This window comes from Streptopelia decaocto (assembly GCF_964273445.1).
Source record: "Streptopelia decaocto genome assembly, chromosome: 7".
NCBI lineage: Eukaryota > Metazoa > Chordata > Aves > Columbiformes > Columbidae > Streptopelia > Streptopelia decaocto.
Window position 1 is genome coordinate 49,580,991 of NC_138661.1, and position 21,921 is coordinate 49,602,911.

The 21,921-nt window shown below is 44.2% G+C and overlaps 1 protein-coding gene across 4 annotated transcripts in view; it reads left to right on the forward strand.

The window, feature by feature from the left end:
- The window catches only part of LOC309442146 (USP6 N-terminal-like protein), an 84,330-nt gene that overhangs the window by 24,455 nt on the left and 37,954 nt on the right, over positions 1-21,921 (forward strand). For 3 of the 4 annotated variants that reach the window (XR_014184552.1, XM_082057714.1, XM_082057716.1), the window contains exon 2: positions 20,373-20,660. The exons of the other annotated variant lie outside the window; for it this stretch is intronic. The gene's annotated coding sequence lies outside the window, so the exon portion shown is untranslated. The remainder of the gene's footprint in view (positions 1-20,372; positions 20,661-21,921) is intronic. 4 annotated transcript variants of the gene reach the window in all.

The window sequence follows — 21,921 nt, forward strand, 5'->3', positions numbered from 1 at the left end:
TGTGATCTTGTGATCTCTCTTTGGTCTGCTCATATTGCAGAGCCCTGGCAGAGATAGTATCTTAAGATGCCAGGACAGAGGGCTTAAATGCTGGAGCCCAAATCTCCCCCAGCTTTGCTGTTATACTAGTGTATGGTAGCTCAAGAGTGGAAGACCTGCCACACTGGCTCCAGACACTTTCTATAACTTGCTCTGAGTAGTGGAACATGCCACAGCCCAAGTATACGTCACTTTATTTCCTCCTTTTGTTTGACTTTAAATCTGCTATCTCATGGTCTTTCACCGTGAAGAGTTGTTGTTTGCTTCTAACATGGTTTGCATGACACCAGTGGCTACTGCAGGTTGTTTTATTTCTTGCCTCCATACATAGATGCCTTTTTTGTGATGCCCACTACTTAGTATTTCATGTCTACATACTGTCTACCTTGGCTGTGCTGCTCTGGAGTCTGTGTTTAGGCAAATGCTTTGTTGATGCTCCGAAGAGGATTAGAACTGACCTTCTAATTTGAGAGAAAATAGAGTAATTGCAGCATTAGTTGAAAATGTGTTTTGTGCTTCATCGTGTTGACTTTCTTGCTGGAGGACCTGTTGAATATACTGAAGAGAAGGAATTTGGAAATGTGCCCACATGACCCGACATCTATGACTCAGCAGGCATTTTTGTTGCACATCTGGCATTTATTCTCTTGCTGAAACATTAGGCAACTTATCAGTCTTTTCATTCTGTAGCTGGACACCTCTTTGTGCTGTCTGTCTTCCCAGCTAAAAATGAAGTGAGAGCGATGCTTGCTGACAGCATGATCTCTGTGGTTCATGTAGAAGAAGATGGAAGTTGGCTGCTCTCTCCATTTAATCACTCAGTTAAAACTACTGAAAGCTGCAAACAAACTTGTTTCAGTTTTCCAAAAGCTGTGATAAGAAAAAAAACCAGCCTTGCTTCCTAAAAATTGCCGGAGTTGATGTCCATACACATAAAAATCCGACACATCCAAAGCCCAACTCACAGGTTCCTGTGCAAGAGCTCTGCTGTTTGGGGTGGTTTGATGGAAATAATGCATCCAGTGAATTGATTATCGTGCTCCACAATAGATAGGACTCTTTCCAGCAGCTTAATTTTGTGGGGAGGACAGATCTGTATTGACTGTGGGGTTTTTCTGGTCTTCCCTCAGCAAAGATTTTTCTTTGCATGTCTATAGACTCCTGGTTTCTGCATATAGAGGTATTACTTAGTATGACTTTGGAGGCAAAGGGGAAGCTGTGCCAGTTACCATGCTTGAGGTGATGACGAGTGGAGCAAGCTAGTAGTTAAGCCTACAAATCTCTACTTCTCTGCCAAGCCTTGTGTTTTCTCTGTGCTGGTCCATGCTGATTGAAGATCCACCAACAGCAATAGAGTAGAAATAGGGTGGTGATTGGTTTTGGCGAAACTTTTCCTGTGTGTCTTGGTTTCTCTTTCCAATGGGATTTCCCTAAAACTCTCCCCCTCACCATCTTCTGGTGGCTGTTGTTAGATCAGAGAAGGGCCTTTGTCTATGACAAGGGCTCCCAAACACTAAGATGAATAATTTAATTGATGATGGGTCTGAGCAGAGGAAACAGATGCCTGCCTGGCTGAGTGCTGATGGCTTGGTGGGACTCCTCCTTGCCTCTCCCTTTTGCATCATCCCACAATATTTGTTATGGTTTCACATGAGGCTTTTGTTTGCTGTGTGTGCAGGATTTGTTCTTCACTTGGGACCAGAATGTAACTGCTGTTACTTTAGGAACAGCAGCAGCAAAACCAGGCTACTGTCATCTGCTCTCCAAAAAGCATTAGGTTGCTGTTTGTATGTCACAGCAGAGTACTACAGATTTCTCCATCTCGTGCTCCGCACGTGAGTGGCTTTCTTTGGTCTTTCATGTTCCTGAAGAACTTTGTGGCAGCACAGCACCAAAATTCTGCTGTCCAGGTTGAGGTATGCCATGGACATGTCGTTCCCCCGAAGGAAGGAAGAGAGCGTGGACCAAAGATGACAGATGCTATGCATTAAACCAGGTGACTTGCCACAGTGTAGCTGGCCTTAGTCCTGGGAGCTAAATTTCCGTGGGGCTTGGTGTGCCCATATGTCCTTTCCACCATGAGATGGGACTTGGCACAATCTGCCATTGCAAAGCAGAGTCAAATGCTGTTGTAGAGCTTTCTCCTGAGCTTCTGCTTTCCTTCTGGAGCAGAGCCTGTGAAGTGCCAGTCTGTGCTGATCTGAAGACAAGGGGCTGGTATCCCTCGAGGTGCCTGGTGCAGGGCATGGAAAAGCCTTGCAACAGGTTGGGAGCAGTGAGCAGTTAGGCTGAGTGTGTTATGTACTCACGTGCCAGAGTGTCTGTCAAGGCTTGGGTTTGCAAACAAAGGAGCTCATTAGGTAGGGCAGACAGATGATGTGGCGGGAGGCCCAAGTTTGAGTAAGCTTTTGGGCAGCTGCTTGAAAGATGAGGTAGTTGCTGAAACATTTGTAAACTTGATTGTGAGCAGACTCTTCCCAGTTGCCTCCTCTGCGGTAGAGATGGAGGAAAGCAGCCAAGAGCTGCCGTACTCATCCCAAGGCACGTGATAGGGAGCAGCCTTCGGAGCCCGCTGCTCCCTGACACACTCCCCTGCCTTAATTTTCTTAATTAATTCACAAAATAAATTTCTGCCTTCAAAAGCCTAAATGAGCAGAGGTGTGCAAGAGCAATGCCAGGAATGGAAGTTTTTTCTATTTTATTTTTCCCCCTCCTATAAGGTTCATATGAAGGAGAGTGCTCTTATAGTTTCAAGAAAAATAGCAATGAAACAATGCTAAGGACTGGCTATAAAAAGACTCTACTTATTTGCTGCGTGCATGTTGCAGTGGCAATGGGGGCATCTCATGCAAGTCCCTTGTTATTTTAGCTTTTTAAAATATTATTCCCGTATATTTAGAAATAAAGGCGCAATATTTCAGCTTTTGAACACCTTCAGTCTTTGCACGTCTTACAAGATGGCTAAAAGATGGCTGGTCCCTGGCTTTATGGCCCCATGTCCAACATGAGCTAGGCCAACCCATCTGGTTCTGAGCATTTCCCCAATTGTTGTTGTCTTGTTTTCCTTTATAAGCTTTCTCCTCTTTTCCTTCTGAAAAGTAGCAGAGTGGATGGTGGCAGGAGTGGCATCAGGGAATTCAAAGTTAACTGCTGAGCTTGTCCTTAGTTCACCGCTCTCATGTCCTGCCACAACAGCCCGCATTAGCAAAGATGGCATTGTGTTAGCTGGAATAAATAAATTTTCTGCTGCATGAGGAATCAGCTAATTATTACATGCCCTGGTTTCCCTGTTTAAGAGTATGTTCTTTAAATCTTTAAAACCGCCTGTCTTCTTGCAAGCTTGCATCTCTGACAAATAAGCATGAATTTTGTTACAAAGTCCTCTGCAGCAATGTGTGAATCTGATGCTGCTCCCTGCAAACAGACGCAAAGTGTTTTTCTGTGCATCATTTGGAGAATAGCCTCTGTAACAGGATAGGACTTAAAGTTTTCATTTTTTTTTTTTTTCAATGTATTTATTTTATGTGGCATATTTTTGCAGATGTTGTGGTTAAAGGCTTCTATTTTTAGAACTTTAAATCTTGGAACATGGCTTCATAACAGCATGTAGTGGGATTTGGAAAAAGTCTGCTAAAATTATATGTAAGGGATAGTGCAACAGTTAGGTCATGTTAAAATTGTTAGATTTTCTGCCCCTGGTGCTTGTGTTTGTTTTGTTTTTTTAATGAACACAGAGCTCTGAATGTTTTTCTGTTTTATAAAAGACAAATAATGGGCCTTCCATCTTAGACAAATGTCTCTTTTTTACGACAGTGTTGGTTTTTTTTCCTAGTTAATGGCTTTTCTAGTGGGAGCTGCACTGTTCTTTCCAGCTGATCTCTGTGCCCAAATGTCTGAATATTTCCATTTCAGAAAGGAGGAGGTTGCTGGTGCCGGCAGAGGAACTTCAAAAGCTATCGTGCAGTAGTGTCATAGTTCTGAGGCATTACAGATGCACAAGGAAAAAAAAAAATAAAAACACCACCAAAACACCTTAAACTTTTACTGCCCTGCAGAGATAACAAAAGCCTTTCTTCTTGGTTCTTCTGGTCCTTGTCATGCTAAAATACTGACACTGAATAATCCTTTCATCCCCTAAAAGGTAATGGAGAGACTTAGGAGTACTCAGTAGTTTTTAAAGAAAATATGATAATTTACCTGTTGAATGTTCCAGTTGCACTGTCACGCTCCGTGCCTTAAAACAGGACTTCTGGCTGCTGCTTAGCTGCTGGACACATATTTTCTCCATATGCCATCATATTGCTGGTGTTTTTCATGCTGCACACCCAGGTGGTACCTAGTAGTTGTGCTCGTCCCCATCCCTAGTGCCAAACTCCAGCTGTCCTAGTGGAGCTGAGTTTGAATTAGGCAATGTTTTTCTGTCCAGGTTTCCTAAGAACCTATTGATAGGGAAGGTAAATGGCTTTTTTTCAAGAGCAGCTGAATGCAATGGTCTAGTTACCATGTTTTTTTTAAATTGAGTACTTCAGAGGATGTACAAAAGCATCTTTACCACATGCAGTACAAGAATGAAAGGACCTAGATTATGTCAGCACTGAAGCGGAGGCTTAATTGAGCATCATTCATTTATTGTTAGGAGATGACCCAATTTGGATTGTATTTGTGGAGTGGGAAGGAAGAATGGATCTGTTTTAGATTACTTTGGAGCTTTACAGGTTTTGTGTAAAGATTGCACTGGATCCCACTGGGTAAACAGAGCCCTTTGGAGAGTGTCCCCCAAGTACCTGTGCTGAGACGCATCCTGCCCTTCCTGGCTAGATGTGCACTGCCAAAATAGGTTGATTCATGCCATGTCTCTCTGCACAGCATTGTATTGCATACAGAAAAAATGAGTTGTCAAATGCAACCTGCCCTGCTGACTTTTTTTTTTTTTTTTACTGCATTTTCTTGCAAGGCTTTTAAAGCCTCCAGTTACTAAACAATTTGCCTGCTCATTTCAGCAAAGTAGATCCTTAGCTGAAAGCTGTGGCCGTGCAAAAAAATGGTGAAGGTAATAGGTCATTGTCTGTACAAAGTGGGATGCTTCTTTTGCTTTTCCTTCCCCCCTTTCTGTAAAATTACGGGCGGTCTGTTTTAAGCACCACCTGTGTCACAATCTACTGTCCCCTTCTTTACTCCTGGCTGGGATGGCAATGAAGAACTTCCTTTTCATCTTAAAGGGCTTTGAAAGTTGGGCAGTAGGGTCCGCTGCCGCTGTCTGCATCTCCTTCTAGAAGGCTCTTACCTGTCTTTTATACAATTTTGGTCCTGCTGGGAGGAATGCACCATCTGCAGGTCATGTGAAGGGTGTGATTTCTCGCATTATTTTTCTTTTTTCCTTGCAAGTGTTCCTGTAGTCATTACATCAAGCTCAACCCTGATGATGTAAAATGCTTTGAGAAGTATCCAGAGCAGAAGCTACTGTGGGCTTAAATCCATCTGCAAATTTGGGAGGGGGAAGGAAGAAGATAAGCAGGGAAAACTCATGAGGAACCAGATCTTGGAGAAGCTCAGCCTTTCCGTCAAACATTCTTTTCTAGTTCAGATGGGTCTTGTGTGAAGGCTAGTGGAAATCTGAATTTTGTTCTAAATTCATTAGCAGCATTCCCATTCATTTCAGTGGAGTCAGACTTGTGTCCTTCAGCTAACCAATGCTATAAGCACAGGCCTCTTTCCCTGGAGGGGCACATTTTCCCACATCCTCTGCAGGCTGTTTTAAAGCAAGCCCTTTCCCCACAAAGAGAGAAAAGCATCCATCCCTTACCACAGCCATATCAGCAAGCTACAGGCTGGTCTGCTCCAGGGGACCTGCACCCCAGGCCCAGTCGGCTTCAGCAGGGTGATCACTAGAGCACTAGCTGGAGGAGAAGAGGGCTGCAAGTGCTTGGAGGGACTGCCTGGATTTGCTTGTTTGGAGACACCATCAGCTGCAAAGCCTGGAAGAAGCCAAGCACGTATGCATCCCAGCTCAGGCTGTGCTGGCACCAGCTGACTTCTACATCAGAGGAGATTGTTGCTCTGTAGGAACTGGCATTTTATGCTTTTAGATTTGAGAGAACCTGCTGGCTGGGTTGTTTGTGCATTGTTTGTGGATGAAAGTTTCAAAATGATGTTAAATGCAGGTGTACTGCACAGCTGGAGGTGAGGGTGGGTGGATGGTTTTGAGGGGCAGGGTTCCTGGGGTCTGCCAGCACAATGAGGTCAGAGCGGCACCAAGTCACCTGCAGCAACTGCAGAATTAAGCTTGTCAGGGCAAACTGGCATTTCTTCCATTACCTTACCTTTCCCAGGGGTACAAATGGCAGGTGTTGAAAACTAAAGGCTACATAAAGAGAGGTCTCTGTGGCATGGGAGGTGTGAACCCAAGTTCAGGGTTGGATGTGACCCTTTTCTGCCCATAGGAACTTTAGGCTGGTTACTGTGTTCCATTCATTTTTCTTCCTGTTTGTTTTTATTTTTTTTTTAATTATTGTTTTAATCAAATTTGATAATACTGGTCCAAGTAAAGGATAATGAAAATCAAGTAACCTGCTCTACCTCTTACGCAGCCACTACTGTGTATATTTGGTAGTTTAATGAGAAACAAGATGAGGCAGAGCTCATTTTGCTTTCCTAGGACCAAGCTGGCTCTGGAGGATTTAGGATGTGATAGTAACTGTCTGTGATGTTATGGTCTTTAGGGCAAGACTACAGGAAATTAATTGTATGCCTTTGAACAGAACAGAGCCTTTCACATGATTTTTTTTTTTTTTTTTCTTTTAATTTTAATTTGGTAATCTCAATCTGTTACCTAATAGCAAGAAGACTCCCTAAACTTGGAAATGTATTTCATCTGCTCGGGGAGCAAAAGATTCCATCGTGGTCTGTCTGGGGAGCTCTGACTGTTGCCCTGGTGTGCAGCATCTTGTTGAGCAGATGCTGGGGGTTGCTGCGCTGAGGGCAATGCATTGAACCACCTTTTAACTTGCATTAGGGCTGAAGGGTTTTTTTGTTGCAGCAGTAGTCTTTCTGGCTTGCCTCCAAGGTATGTTGTGGGCTGTGTAGTGCTTGCTGACACGGACCTCTCCCAAACTTCCCGTCCACTGTGCCTCTTACATCTGAGAAGTCGCTCTGGAGCAGCTTTCCACTGCATCTTCCTACTTGGTGAAATCTGTGGGATGGTCTGTCATTCATCTGTCCTGACTGGTAGGCTGACTCCATCCAGAGCTCAATGGGATTTCAGAAGGAATAAAAGATCTTTAATGTCAGTGGCTTGGCATCAAGCAGATCAATTACTACTTTTTCCTGCATCTTGATAGCTTTTCTCTTTGACTTTTTAGGTGTGTGTGAATTATAATTTAATTTCTTCTTGAATTTAACAGCTTTAAAAAGACTAAAATAAGCAGCTGGTTAGAGTTGAGACTGGGGCTGCAGAAACTTTCATACCCTTCTCTTCTAGAACAGATGATACTTCAAGTGCAAAGGAGAGCCAAGAGCTGTCCTGTAAAGCAGTCCACTGCACATCTGCCACCAGAGTCCTGTTTCAAACCCTATGGGGTAAGGTTTTCAGATATTCTCTTAATCTCAGATGTGGCCCTCAGCTTTTAAAGAGCACAGCTAAGTCTGCTTCATTATCTTGCCAAGGTTGAGTAGCATGTGCTGTGGTCCATGAGCCTGGAGAGTGGTTTTTCTGCCACTGTGCTTCTCTCTGGTGCTTTTAACCTGGTTTCAGTGCAACACCTCTGCCTGCTTTTCCCTGGTAACCTCTTGGCCTGTTTTAGCTAAATTTTTATGCAGTAGAAACACTACAGAGTTAATTTTCTACTTGCTGGAAAGATGCAGTCAAGTTAACAGCTCATCCTGGGGGAAGACAGATGAGACTCTGGCAGCCCTGCCAGTATCTCAAATGCCAACATCCCATGAAATGTAGAAATAGTATGTCTGGTGGCTCATCAGTGGTAATGATGAAGAGGTTGCTAGTGTAAGGTGTTCATGATTCACACCCACGCCCTACTCATGTCTGGTTCGGAGGTTATGGGGCAGCAGAGCTGCCCAGGGACCCACAGTGCTGATGGCAGAGCTTGCAGATGAGCTGTGGTGTTGCCAGGCAGAGCAGGTGACATGCTTGAGCATCCCTGGCATGTCCAGGCAAGGGAGTGCATGGAGCCTGGCATTGGCTTGCTTATCACACACATGGGCTCCTCTCTGTTGCATCCTGAAGCCCAGGGAGGAGCACGAGGTCTTTTCTCTGAGACTCCTGCGAGACAAAAGGCAAAATGTACACTACACTTCAACTTCAACACTACGCTTCCACTATAAAAATACCATAAAAGGCTGTGTCCTTAGAAGCTGGGCATGGAAGCAGTTCCCACCCACATTACTGCAGCATGAATCATGGGACTATTGCAACTGCTCTCTAAGTAGATGCCTGGCTGACGATGCAGCAAGGAGCAGAGGGAGAAAGGGGAAACCACTCCATAGCACTGTGGAAGCATTGAAGAGCTTTGAAGAAGAGAACGACATGCAGGCACACATGAACCTCAACCAAACTGCCAGATGGTTTTGCTGCTTGGTGATGACTTGAATTTAAGGTGTTTGCAGCCAAGAGTCTATTGAATATGCAGAAATCCCTAGTTTGCTTTTAGGAAGCACAGTAATTGCCATATGAATAATATGAAGCTGGAAAACCCCTCTGACTTGGAAGTATGTTTTATTTACTCTCTAAGCAAAGTTTTTCTCTCCCCATTCTCCCTCCTTGTCTTCATCCTTCTCTCCCCTACCCTGGTGCAGAAATAGGCTGCGTTTCCTTGTGACAAATGGTGTAAAAACACATCTCCATTATGTTGTGTGCTGCTCTAACCTGTGCATTTTATCCAACAGGCAGGTATTTGGGAGTAAATTTGGGTTTGTTTTGTTTTCTTTCCTGAGACACTGTCTACCTGCCTTGGCCCCTGCAATGGTATGGTTATTGTTTTCCCTTTTCTTTCCCTTCTGCTTGACAAAGTCTTGGCTAATCGAAGTTTGCCAGGTAAAGTTTGTCAGTTGGAAAATCTATAAAAAGCTTCCTTTATTTAGATGCCAACCCAGTGATGACTTCATGTGCGCATGTCTTCCAAGTTCCTGCAGAATGAGCGGATGGTGGGAGGTGGTGGCTGTGAAGCTGAGCCTTGCCTCTTCCCAATGCATCTGTGTGGTCTTGCTTGGTGGCTGTCCTTCAAAATAAACCCAATCTTCCTCCTCCTCTGGGGAGAGCACAGGGAGGTCCTCCAGCAGACTGGTACATCTACTTTAGCAAACTCTTTAATAGTATAATATAGCTGTGGTTGTCTTCCTGCTCATCGCTTTCAGGTTAGTCCTTTGAAGTGCTTTTTGGTAGGTATTCACCTTGACTTCTCAGGGAAGCAGGAGGCTTGCACACTCTATCTTTGATGCAGCTAAATTTTGCATTGGGCCAGTTTCAAAAAAACTTTGACAGGGGAGCATGTAGACTAAAAGTACAAAGGCCTGCATGCACAGGCAGAGTGCAGGGGGAATGAGCACATATGAGACGTGCTTTTTGTTTTATGGTGGAGGGAAGGGGGCAGCTGGGGAGGACAGCAGGGCGAGAGTTGACCATTTAAGTAATGGACTGACAACATTATTTTATGTGTGCGGTTTCTTAAAAAGTATTGTTTTGAGCATTTCTAAATGGGGGAAAGGTATATATTTGTTAAGGTTAGAAGGTAAAGAGAGTGACCTGGACAAGATCTCTGAGCCTTCTGGAGAAGTTATTCCTGGATTTCATTTACATCTTTGGAGGAAAAAGCATGCTGTGGTGTGCTAACCTTCCCCTTGTACATGCTCAGTTTGCTAAAATGTTAGCACAGGCATTCCCTTACATGGCTGCAGCAATTCTTGGGTATTTTTCTATGTGATCAATAAACTAGAGCTTATTTAAGCAATTAAATGGTACAGAACTCTCTGCTGGGGGGCATTTAATTGACTTGCTTTATTCTGCTCATCCTGCTGTTGAAGGAAGCCATCAGGTTGTCGTACATCATGGCTATTTTGCTGTCCACTAAATGTTGATTGCATCCTTTAGATCTGGGAGGACTTCGGGCAGCACGCTGAGCAACTAATTCAGTCTGTCCATAATGCAGATTTTCAAGTCCTACCTAGGATTTGGGTCAGACAAGATGCAGTTTCTAGCCCTGTGCTAATGCTTGTTCTGCACTGCTGCTCTGCTTGTTGATGTTATCTCCTTCCCATGTTCTCTACCTCAGTACTCTGAAGTATTAAAAAATAAAAATAAATCCATATTGCACTTCAACTCAGTATGGGTGTCCAGAATACTTTGTTCTCGTTAGAAAGTTATTTTGCAAAGTTCAGTTGTGCTAGAAGAAAATACAGATTTTCAGGTGCTAGTTTCAGACAGTATCTTTCCATCAGATGGCACAGAAAAGTGGGATCTTTGAGGCAACAAACAAGGTCTTTTCCCAAGATCTCTTGTTGTGTTCCCTGGCAAGAAAATCCAGTGTTCAAAATACAATCTTAATTAAAAACAAACATATTTTTGACATTGGGAAGTGACATCTGATAATGTTTTCTCTAAAGAAGGGGTGTGGGGATTGGTATTTTTAGCTGCAGCTATTCTCAAGTTGTTGTTCTTTTATGACCTTCCAACACTTTTTTTAAAGCTTTTGTAGTTCCAGAAGCTTTTTCAGGCAAAGGCATGTTGCTGGGGGGATAAGAAGAGGGAGGAGCAGCACACAGGCATGTGAAGTATTAAAATCAGTTTTCTTGTGAATTTTAGTGCCTAAGAGGATGTGATGTGAAGAGTTGCGTGCATCTCATGAGGGATCTTTCCCAGGTCAGAGGGGTGCCTTATGCTTCAGCTTTTCCCCCAGCTGCAGTAGCTGTAAGATTTCCACCACCTGCTTCTTAAAAGCAGTTGAGAATAGAATAAAAAAACTGAATTTAGACAACAAGTTTAAGGGGTTGGAAGAGGGAATCTTGGACAGAGGAATGATGTGCTGATGGAGAAGCTGTAGTGCAGGAACCCCATGGGAGGGCAGGCGTAAGGAATGGCAGCTTAAATTTCAGGTCTTTATGTAGTGGTTTGGGCTGTGACTGACTGGAGACACTTGGGGCTTGCCTGCAAATGTTGTTGTCTCTGAGATGATAAGAGAGCGAACAAATTGCCATGTAAAATCTGAAGGTCATCTTCATCAGTCCACGGGCTGCTGGGCTTCTTCTTGCCTGATGTCTACAGACTGAAAAGCCAGCACAGATACTGGGTGTCAGATGGGCTGGTCCTGGGCTTTTGCAAACATCAGAGCAGCCACGAAAATGTTTCTCAAAGAGGTAGGAGAGTTACCAATGGAGATGGCTGGGCTTCCCAAAGTGAACTGCACAGTTAGTGTTTCTCCTCTGATGACAATGGGATGAGGAGAGCAGTTAAACTGGGTGTAAATAATAAGCACACACCACATGAATGCAGGCAGGAGAAAGGACAGGCAAGAGGTGTCCATGTGGCATCTGTGATGTGCTGCTGCATTGGGGTGGGCATCGTGGAAATTGAACGTGGTGGTGGGGCTGTAGAGGTGTGTGGCTTAGGCTGGGCCTGGGGAAGGGGCAAGGAAGATGTTTAAGTGGTTGTTTACTTGTTTATTTACTTTTTCCCCCCTCAATACCCAAATCAATGATGAGGAGTTCTTACTAATTGTCAGTAAATGAAATGAAGAAAACATTCCCTGAGTTGAGACTGTTTTGCTTGCCAACAAGTCCTTTCATGCCATGGTGCCTTTTTAACAACCACAGGCACCATCAGAAACAACAGCACAGCCTGCTGAAGGTGTCGACACCACACGCTGTCACTGGTCCAGCCTTGAGTCATTAAAAAAGAGGGTTGCTGCTCCCTGAAACACAGAACCCCACATCCTGCAGTTGCTGGCGGGGGAGAGTAGAGGGTACAGGGATGCTTGCAAGCCCCGTGCTGCTGCAGGACTGGGCAGGACTTGCCACGGTAAAGAGGATCTAGCTTGGAAGAGGTTCTGGATCATTCAAGACCAGAAACTTGCCAAAGTGATCTCTTTTTTTATTTTTTTTTTTTTTCTGTGTTCTTGGTCCAAGAATTTACTTATTTATTTATTTTGAAGCTCATACTTTCAAAATCTGTTCAGTCTTCAGCAGAGCCTCATGCCAAAGAGATTGTTGAAGTTAAGACCTGACCTTTCCTCTTCTGGATGAGACCTCCTCAGAGCTTTCACCAGCAGATATCTCAGGGCTGGGTGCCAAGCTCCTGCAGGAACATGTTGTCTGCAACTCCACGTTTTCCCTTGCATTGGTTTTGGGTTACGGAGTGGCTGTCCGGGTTATGTTTTTGTTGCAGGGAACTGCCCTGTGTGTATTAAAGCTGTTTGGGCTTGCCAGTAGCCATCGTGGACGGTTTTCAGTTAGGTGTTTGCAAGGTGTCTGCTTGGCTTGCAGTAGTTGAGTATTGCATATCCTGAATAATACTTGGACTTCTGGATTTTAAGACCTGACACTTGATAGTCTGGTTGCTTAAAAAAAAAGTTATCAAGTGCGTGCATGTATTCAGTGCTTTTTTGGGAACTGTAAGCTTGGCACTGTGTTTTCATGTGGCACCTGTGTTTAATTTTGCATTGCTCATTGGCTGGAGCACTGTGGGCTTAGTGCCTGGTGCTGAGAGTATTTCTTTTAGTTGCTGAATAAAAGAGCAGCACCAGCAAGAGTGGAAGTTTAATCCGAATGGCTTTGGGGTGAAATGTGGTGATAAGGCATCTGGCAAGAAGGAAGCGTAGTGCATGGTGAGAAGAGAGAAAGAGCTGATATTCAGAGTATGATACAGTAGATACTCAAGAGTGAGCAGAATTTCTTCTGCAGTTGGTCTGCGGCTAGAAAATGGAGGCAGCCACTCAAAGACAGGTCAGTGGTGTGGAGTTAGCCTCATTTCTTCAGGCTGTAGAGCTGGAGCATCGTCTTCTCTGCAGGACCTGTAAGGTGATGAAAGAGTTGGTGGAGCATGCAGTCTGCAGCAGGGATGAGAAGGGCAGGGCCAGGCTGCACCTGGGTGCAGGCTGGATTTGCTTGGTGGGCTCTGAAGGGCCTCTGCCCCAAATCACCCCCTGCTGCTCATCGTTGGGAGTGACCCTGTTATTCTACTGAAAACCCTTCCAAAACAAGGAGGGGAGAAACAATCTGGAAAAGCTAATATTTTCTTATAATGGTGAGCAACAGTACAAGCTTTTGTTTTCTGTCAATGGAAGGAAGTTGGAAAAACACGTAATAGCTTTAGCACAGCACAGACTTTACTGCTGCAAAAGAGATTTAGTGGGTCCTAGGAGAGGATCTGGTGGGAAGATAGCCATAAGGAGAGGATAGACTGCTTGGAGCAGGTGAGAAAGGTGCTGCTTTTGTTTTGTTGCAGCCATACATCTGTCTGAAACAGGAGTTAAAGACAGTGCAATCAGTGACCCAAGATAGGAATCCAGGTCCAGACTTAAGTGGGAAATGGGAACCGGGAAGATGAACTCCTTGGTTTGTACTCAGCCAGGACAAGATTGAAGCAACTGTGCTTTAAATTACAGGGTGGGCTCACAGAGGCTACTCTCAACTAAGTGTGATGATGAAGAGCAAATGAGTCCTGATCTCTGCAAAGGAGTTCTGATCTTTGTTCTCTGGAAAAATCCTTCTTGCTGAAGGACTTGATGCTCTGTAAACAACAAAATTCAAAGCTCTCCAGTGCAATTGCTGTTCTATTTTGAAGTCTTACCTGAAGGCTTGCAGGCATGTTCTTTCTCAAGCATGGATCTTATTATTTGTGTTAGCCTCGCTCTTTACTTTAGGAATAAAAATGTGATTTATTTGTGCCTTTCCTATCAGAACACCCTCCACTGCCCTTTTCCAAGCTGCCTTGCACAATGCTGAGTCCAGCTGCCAGCCGCACTTTAAAGAAGGATGCATTCAGCTCTCCCAGGTTTTGATCTCGGAACAGGAAGATTCCCATTTCTCAAGCTGCCAAGGAAATTGTCATCCTGCTTGCAAGTGTCTTAACTCAGATTTTATGTGCATAAATGAATTGTCTGATTGTTGCTTTATTGGGTGAATGTTAAAGCATTTTTAAGATAAATGCATCTTTCAAGTTCCATTTATCTTTTCTTTAACTGAGCATGTCTTCAGCTAAGTAAGACTGCATCTTGAGACAGAGGTGATACTTGATCTATGTCAACTGGCTCACTAGGTTGTACATCCCCATGGATACTGGGCTCCATGGTGGCACGTGTGGGTTCGGGTCCACACCAGACCTGGTCAAGGCTCTCCATGCACCATGTGGAGCTGGACTCCAAATGTGGGGCTGACTCAGGCTGCTTTTTGTGCCACCCTTCCACCTTTGAGTCCTTAGTGGAGTAAAATTAGGGATGAGCCAGATAATGTGCTCAGGCATAGCATTCTCTCCCCAGAAACCAAGCTGAATTTGTGCCTTCTCCTGATGTTGTGATCATCACAGGAGGTTTCCAAACCAGGGGTGGGGAAGACGCTGAGTCGTCAAATCTGACTTTCTGTTTCACAGTGGTTTGAGGTAGCCTAGGGGTGCTGGGGATGTATGTCATTACGTGGTGGTACATGCCACAAAGTGTGGCAGTGCTCTATTATCTCCCTGACTGAAGGGTGTGAGGGTGTGTGCCAGGGCCTTGGCCTTGCTGCTGCAGGTTGCGGGGAAGCACTGGACAGGTGGTAAAGCCTTTGAGACAGCAGCATAGTGATGTGAGCAATCCTTGCCTAGCCCTTTGGAGGACAGTGTTTAGCTGATTTGGAAATAGCCTAAGTGCTGGGGGTGCACTTACAAGGAAAAACATGTTGTTGGCAGCCTTGGGGTGAACATGGGTCTGGTGGGGGAAGGATGGAGATTGATTTTATCCCCTAAGCAGATATGCAAAGGCGCTGGCTATAGCCACTGCACTGGGGACCAGCTTGGCTTTACTTGGAGATGGGAGGAGATGGGGTCCACACTTGCACAGGGTTGTGGTTGGTGGTGTGGACTCAGACTGTAGTTTCAGGAGCACTGGTTCAGCTGGTGCTGGGAGCTGGTGCTGCTTGCTGCTGATCACTGCCTGGTGTGGCACATCACCAGCTGCCCACGATCAGCACTAGGGCTTTGCCAGCGACTGAGAGATTCACATCCTTTTCTTCACTTACCAGCTTCCAGCACCAACACACCTGGCTGCGTTTCCACCACACCCTGAGCATCATTTAATGGCGCTTATATTTGAAGTACAGAATTTGTTATTGCAATAATATGGTGTACTCCAAAATGTCAGTACCACTTCATTTTCCCTGGCCGGAAAGTTGTGTGTCTGTCTTTCAACTCCAGCAGCTTCCATGGATCCATTTTTAGTGCCAGGTTTAATGTTGACTATGGTAAAGTGATAACAGCCAAATACATTTGTGAATTGTAAGATGTATTTTGGAGCCCTGACCGTATGACACAAATGTTTCAACACTATTTAAAAACAAGAACAACAACAACAAAACAGAGAATTAAAAAAAAAAAAAAAAAAAAAAAAAAGAAAAAATTAGGAACCCTTGAGTTATTTTTATATTGACTCCTAAGCTGGTGAGCTGCTCTTAACAGGGTGTCCTACATGACCACTGTTGTTTTGTAAGCTGAAGCATTACCTCTGCCTTAATTCTTCACCTCTGGTTGCATTTTTTTAAACATGTCTTCCACAAAGGGAAGAGGGGTGGACTTCTTGTGTGAACGATTTCCTTAAAGGGAACAGAACCATTAAATTTTCTTGTTGATATAAAATGTTGCTTTTGCACAAAAAAAAATAGCAAAAATTCCTGCAGCCGTTCAGTTGGAGAATTTTTAGGAGTTAATTACAACATAACCTTCAGCTTCTTTTTTGCTTGTTGATAAAAAAAGATTGTTTTCATACTCCTTGAAAGTTTTGTGTACCCTAATGCTGTTCTGCATATGGTTCAAGGTTGTAAAAGAGCTTTGGGAGACATTTTCTCAGTACTTCCCAGTGTCAGATCAAATACTTGTTTCCCTGAAGTTTTCTATTACTGGACATGCTTGCATGGGGTTTTGGTAGAAGAAAATAAGATAACAACAGCTCACTCTTTAGTGTTCGGAGATGCTGTTTAAAGGTAACGCAAATCTAAGGTTCTGCCAGCAAAATGGTCTGGGAGTATCCTCTGCAGAGGCTGCCAAATACAAATATTAAGTTAGTGCAAAAGCAATTGCAGTTTTGCACTGTGAATTTTAAATCATTGTAACTCGGCTCAAACACATCTTTATTAGTCAAAATAGGAACCATTACAATCCACAAATTTTTGCCAACAAGAAATAAGTTTGTTTATTCCTGTAGTATAAAAATCCATGCTTTGGGATTTGATGAAGTCTTGGAAAGCATTTTCTGCGTCCTTGGGCTCCATGGTGGCGTCCATGCAAGTGTTTTCCCTACAAAAAGTTGTCGAGGTGCTTGAAGAAGTGGTAGTGGGTTGTCGAGAGGTCAGGTGAATATGGCAGATGAGGCAAAACTTCGTAGCACAATTCATTCAACTTTGGAAGTGTTGGCTGTGCAACATGTGGTGGGTGGTGTTGTGGAGAAGAGTTGGGCCCCTTCTGTTGACCAATGCTGGCTGCAGGCGTTGCAGTTTTTGCTGTATCTCATCAATTTGCTCAGCAGACTTGTCAGATGTAATGGTTTCTCCAGTATTCAGAAAGCTAGAGTGGATCAGACCAGCAGCAGACCACCAAAACAGTGACCATGACCTTTTTTTGGTGCAAGTTTGATTTTGTGAAGTGCTTTGGAGATTCTTGTTGGTCCGACCAGTGAGCTGGTCATCACTGGTTGTCATATACAATCCATTTTCGTCGCATGTCACTATCCAATTGAGAAATAGTTCATTGTTGTTCTGTAGAAGAAGACAACACTTCAAAATTACATTTTTTTTTTTTTTTTCTTTTCAGTCAGCTTGTGAGGCACCCACTTATTGAGCTTTTTCACCTTTCCAATTTACTTCAATTGCCGAACAACTGTAGAATGGTTGATGCTGAGTTCTTCGGCAACTTCTCATGTAGTTGTAAGAGGATCAGCTTTGATGATTGTTCAACTGGTTGCTGTGAACTTCCAGTGGCCACCACTACACTCCTCATCTTCAAGGCTCTCATTTCCTTTGTGAAATTTCTTGAACTACCACTGACTGTATGTTCATCAGCAGTTCTTGGGCCAAATGCATTGTTGATGTTGTGAGTTGTCTCTGCTGCTTAAAAACTCATTTTGAACTCAAATAAGAAAAATGCTTGAATTTGCTTTTTGTCTTAACATCATTTCCATAGTCTAAAATAGTCTAAAATAAATGTTAAATAAACAGCAAGTAATAAACATAAACATAATAAACATAAAACATAAAGCGAGAAAAGTGCATTAAATTGATGTATAACCTAACCACATTTATTTAAAAAAAAAAATCTGACAAATTCCAACAATGCAGAAACTACAATTCCTTTTGCACCAACCTAATAATTTACTGCATGGGGTTCTATATTTGAAGGCAGTGTGAGCTGATTAAATTCATTAAAGTGGTTGAAGAAATGAGGGTGGTACCCAGAGAACCTTATTTAAAAGATATTTTTTCCTAGGGAATTGGTCAGGGTCAGGCTAATGACTCAAACTGCCTCCCCTCCTAAAAACTGGGTACAGCCACGGGCTGCAAGTGGTGCAAGACCCACACAGTCAGTGTAGGTTTCACTTTGACTCAACTTCTGTATTTATATCTTGTAACTCATTCACTTAAATGATTATTTTGGGCGAGTTTTTAATGAACAAGCTGCGTTTTGTTGTTAGTGGATTTTTAACTTCCTACTCATTTATTTCATTGTCTGACCCAGTGACTTTATATATAATGGTACATTCGTTATTTCCTGGTTTGTGTTTTTAAAACGATGCTGCCTCTCTGTGCCAAGGAGAACACAGGCTGCTGGCAGCACAGTAGTTTATTTTTGCATCCTTGTTCCTTTGGTTTTGTCTAGTGACCATGACTAGCTCCACAGTGCACAGGGTGACATCTTAGGTATCAGCCACAACAAATTAGTCTTCAATTCCCAAAGCAGCACATGAACTTTTGCATTCTTCAGGTTTTTCTCTATTTTTTTTTTTTTAAAGAAATCATTTAAATAGTGATGCTCTAAAAAATCAGGCATCTTGGGATTTTTGTGCTGGTTTTAGTTTGTTTGTTTGTTTTTTTTCTATTGATGTCTTGAGAAGATGAGTTACTGTCAAAAAGAGCTTTAAAAAAATGTTTGAATGCTCTTTTATTCCCCATGAGGTCTATAAGTAGAAGCTGTTGAAGAATTGCTTGCAGGCTTGCTGTTTGTCTCAGAAGGGTTTAGCTTATATCTAAAGCCACATCTTCTAATGTTGCAACAGCTGAGCTTCGCAGGAGCACCAAGGCCACGCTTACTGAGCATAAGCAGTGAGTAGAGCCAATATCAGCCATCTTGCTTCTTTCCTCCCGTCTCCATCAGTGGGCAGATGACCTTAACCCGAGCCCCAAAGCACAGTGCAAAAAAAATGTATGAAAATGGGAGCAAGACTTAAGTGCTGTGAGCACAGGAAGGATGGTGAGGAGAGGGTCGAGGTTTTATTGACTGGCAGCACTGCTGTGCATGCTGGTAGTGTTAAGAGGATTGGATAGCATGTAAATAGCAGCCTTACATAGTTTTTTAGTTATTTCTATAACTGAAAGACTTGGCCAATGTATTTGGGTTTCATGGTATTGCCACTGTGTAGTGTCAAATATTACTATTATTGTGACCACAGATTGCCATTGTACTTTGAAAGCTTGGTGCAAACTGGGAGAACAGAGGGAAATATGTGTAATCTGCATTGTAATGTGTGTAAGCCACATTATAAACTAGTCAGTGATAATGTATATGTAATGTAATCTGTGGTGTAGGTTATTTGATGATAAAGGTGGCCACCTTTGAAAGGGTGTGAAGTCTTCTGCACTTTGGGGTCTCTGAGTCATTGTGCCCAGGTGCTGGTGGGGTGACAGAAGGGAAATTCAGCACAAGACAGCCCAGGAATGTGTGGAAAAGTTTATTGACAGGTGATTGTGAAGGGGATTGGAGGAGAGGTGGTGTTATTAAAGTGGCTGCTCATGACAAAAGTGAGCTGTGCTTCCTCTCCCAGGCATTGACGCACTCTTACCCTTACCAGAAGCTGCTGGCTTCGAACAGAAAGGTTGCACTTTGGGGTGACATCTCAATTTCACTCTTGTGAAGCCAGTGCATTGCTTCTCTGGGTTGCTTAAGGTGAGAATTAAGAACTTGTTTTAAAAAAATGATAGCTATATGTTGGGCTCTGATGTCCCTTGAACTGTGTTAGCTGTTTGGATGTATCTGGCAAGAACTACAAGTGCCGGAAGGTGGCTCAGGTGGCGCTGCTGATGCCAGCTCTCCCACTGTGTGAGCTGTTGATATTGTGTTACTGGTCTTAACCTGACTGAAGTCCCATATGCTCCTTCTGCCTTTCCCCCCAGCTTGTTCATGAAGAAATGAATGGCCTGAATCACTCATTGCTTTCCTTCTTGGCAGCAACATACTCTTAGCTTGGCTGAAGTGGGGAGTAACGCTATGCCTTTGGTTTTGGCAGGGGGCATATTCTGCCTGCTGAGATGCTGGTAGCATCTGTCTACTGGTACAAAGGTGTGATGGGCTCTGAGATCTGCATTAGAAGCCACTCCATCCCCCAGCACTCAACCAGGCCAGAAAATGGGCTAAAACACAGCCCCCTGCTGCACACCAGTTGCTGATTTGTGTCTGAGCTGAGCATCCCTGGATAAACACCCCAGAAAGATGATGTTGTACAGCTGGAGGCATGTAGGCTGTTTTTCCAGTACTTGACATGTCTAGTCAGACAGTTGTAAAATTTCTACCCAGCCCCAAAGAAAATCCCTATGACAAGTCCTCTGTGTTAGTGCAAGTCCATGCTGGGATGGCCTGATGCTGTGAGCTGGGTGGGGAGGAAACTCGTTCTGAAAAACCCATGAATCAACAAAATCCAAGCTTGACCCACACAAAGGGTCTTTTTGCAGTGCAGATGGGCATAGTTTACTGTATGCCTTTGGGTACTCTCCTGTTGCAGCCTGTTCCTTCCCCACCAGGCTGAGAGGCTGCCTTGCTACCTCTTCCAGTGACACCTACCTTTCTTCTGTGTGCAAAGACCCACTGCACTGGTAAAGGACAGTGCCTCTGCCATACCAGGACTGGAAAACTTACCACCTTCTTGTTTCCTTTGCAGTGAGCACTGGGGAAGAGTGAACCCGCATACAGATTGCCTTCTGCCTTGCTTTTTCTCCCACCCACTCGTAGTGAGCTCTCAGGTGCCAGAGGAGCGGAGGGGAGGGCTGCCACACTGAGCTGGGGCAGTGCAAGTGAGGCCAAAGGACTTCTGACCAGTGGGCTGCAGCAACTGGGTGTCCTCACCACCCTGCAGCAGAGACAACCAGCTCCTGCCAGGTAGATGCCCACAGGGGAGAGGACAACTCCAGCTGAACTGATGCATCTCGGCACCTGATAGCAGGCTCAGGTAAGGGCGTGTTCCTTGAAGCCAGGTTGCATTTCCACACTCCCTTCTCCAAACTCACAGACTGGCTTCAGAGCAGGTGAGAGTCACCCCAAGAGTTGTCGTGTCCTGTGGGTACATGTGCTAATAAATGAGTAGGATCTCATCTGCAATGGTGCTGGATGCTCTGGCTTCTTGGGATATTGCCTGTGGCTTCAAAGCAAGTTGCAGTGGAGGTTCTCACTTGGGTGTTCCTAGTGCCTCTGCTGAGGGAGGTGAGTATGTTTTTATCCAGTGCAGCATCCAGCACAGTTTTGGATACAATGCAAGTTTACTGGGATAGGAGTTTGTTTGAATTTTATGTAACACATCTGTGACTCATATAAAGTGATGTAAGGGCACTGATTTTCAAAGACCCTGAGACAGTTAAAACATAAACCTTCTTGCAGTTAGGCTGGTTTAGTACTACTTATGCTTTAAGAAACAATAAAAGCTTGCTTGTGTGCTCTTGAGTTTTTGTTGTAGTCAAGGAAATAAACACACAAACAGCTTCCCCTGTATCTTGGTTCATCCTGCTTGATAGTAATTTCATTCCTGAAGTCACAACTCACTTTGTGAGTGCAAGTCTGATTTCCTTTTCGGTTGCAGGGTTGTAAGTGAGTACCGGATTTGGGCTAAGGTTGGTGATATGTGATCTGGTGACATGTTATTTAGAAGCTGGTGCCTGTCCAGGGCATTTGCCGTTTGTGTTTGTTAATGGGAGAGGAGCTGCAGATGAGGCTCAGCAGAAGTCCTTGATGCAAGCACATGGAGTGTGTTGTCCATTTTGGGATTGAAATTTGCATTTTTGGTAAAAAATACTGTGGCAGCTGTGATGCTGGAGGTGGGGATGGTGTTTGGTCTTGTAGCAGGATGTCAGGAGCAGTTTGACTTCCGTGTGGCAAGCCAGGTCTCTTGAAGCAGAAGGTCTGCCTACAGCCAGCAGCAGGTGGCCTTCACTTCCTCCTGTGGCTTGCCACCTCCCAAGCACGTAGCCCTGTGAACTAGCACCTGTCTGCAACAAGCCCACAGCTCCTTCTGGATGTCTTGGGAGGCTTTGAGGTTTCCTTGGGCCATGGCGATGCAGACCCAAAGCTGTGCCTGGTGGGTATGTGCAGTGGTGTAACCCCGTGGCTTTGCTTTTGAAAGGCTTTAAGTGCATGGGAGAAGAGCCTCTCTGGACAGTTCCCATCACTCCCAACAGCTGAAACAGCTGTGTCCCCCAAATTATACCAGGCAACCAGGA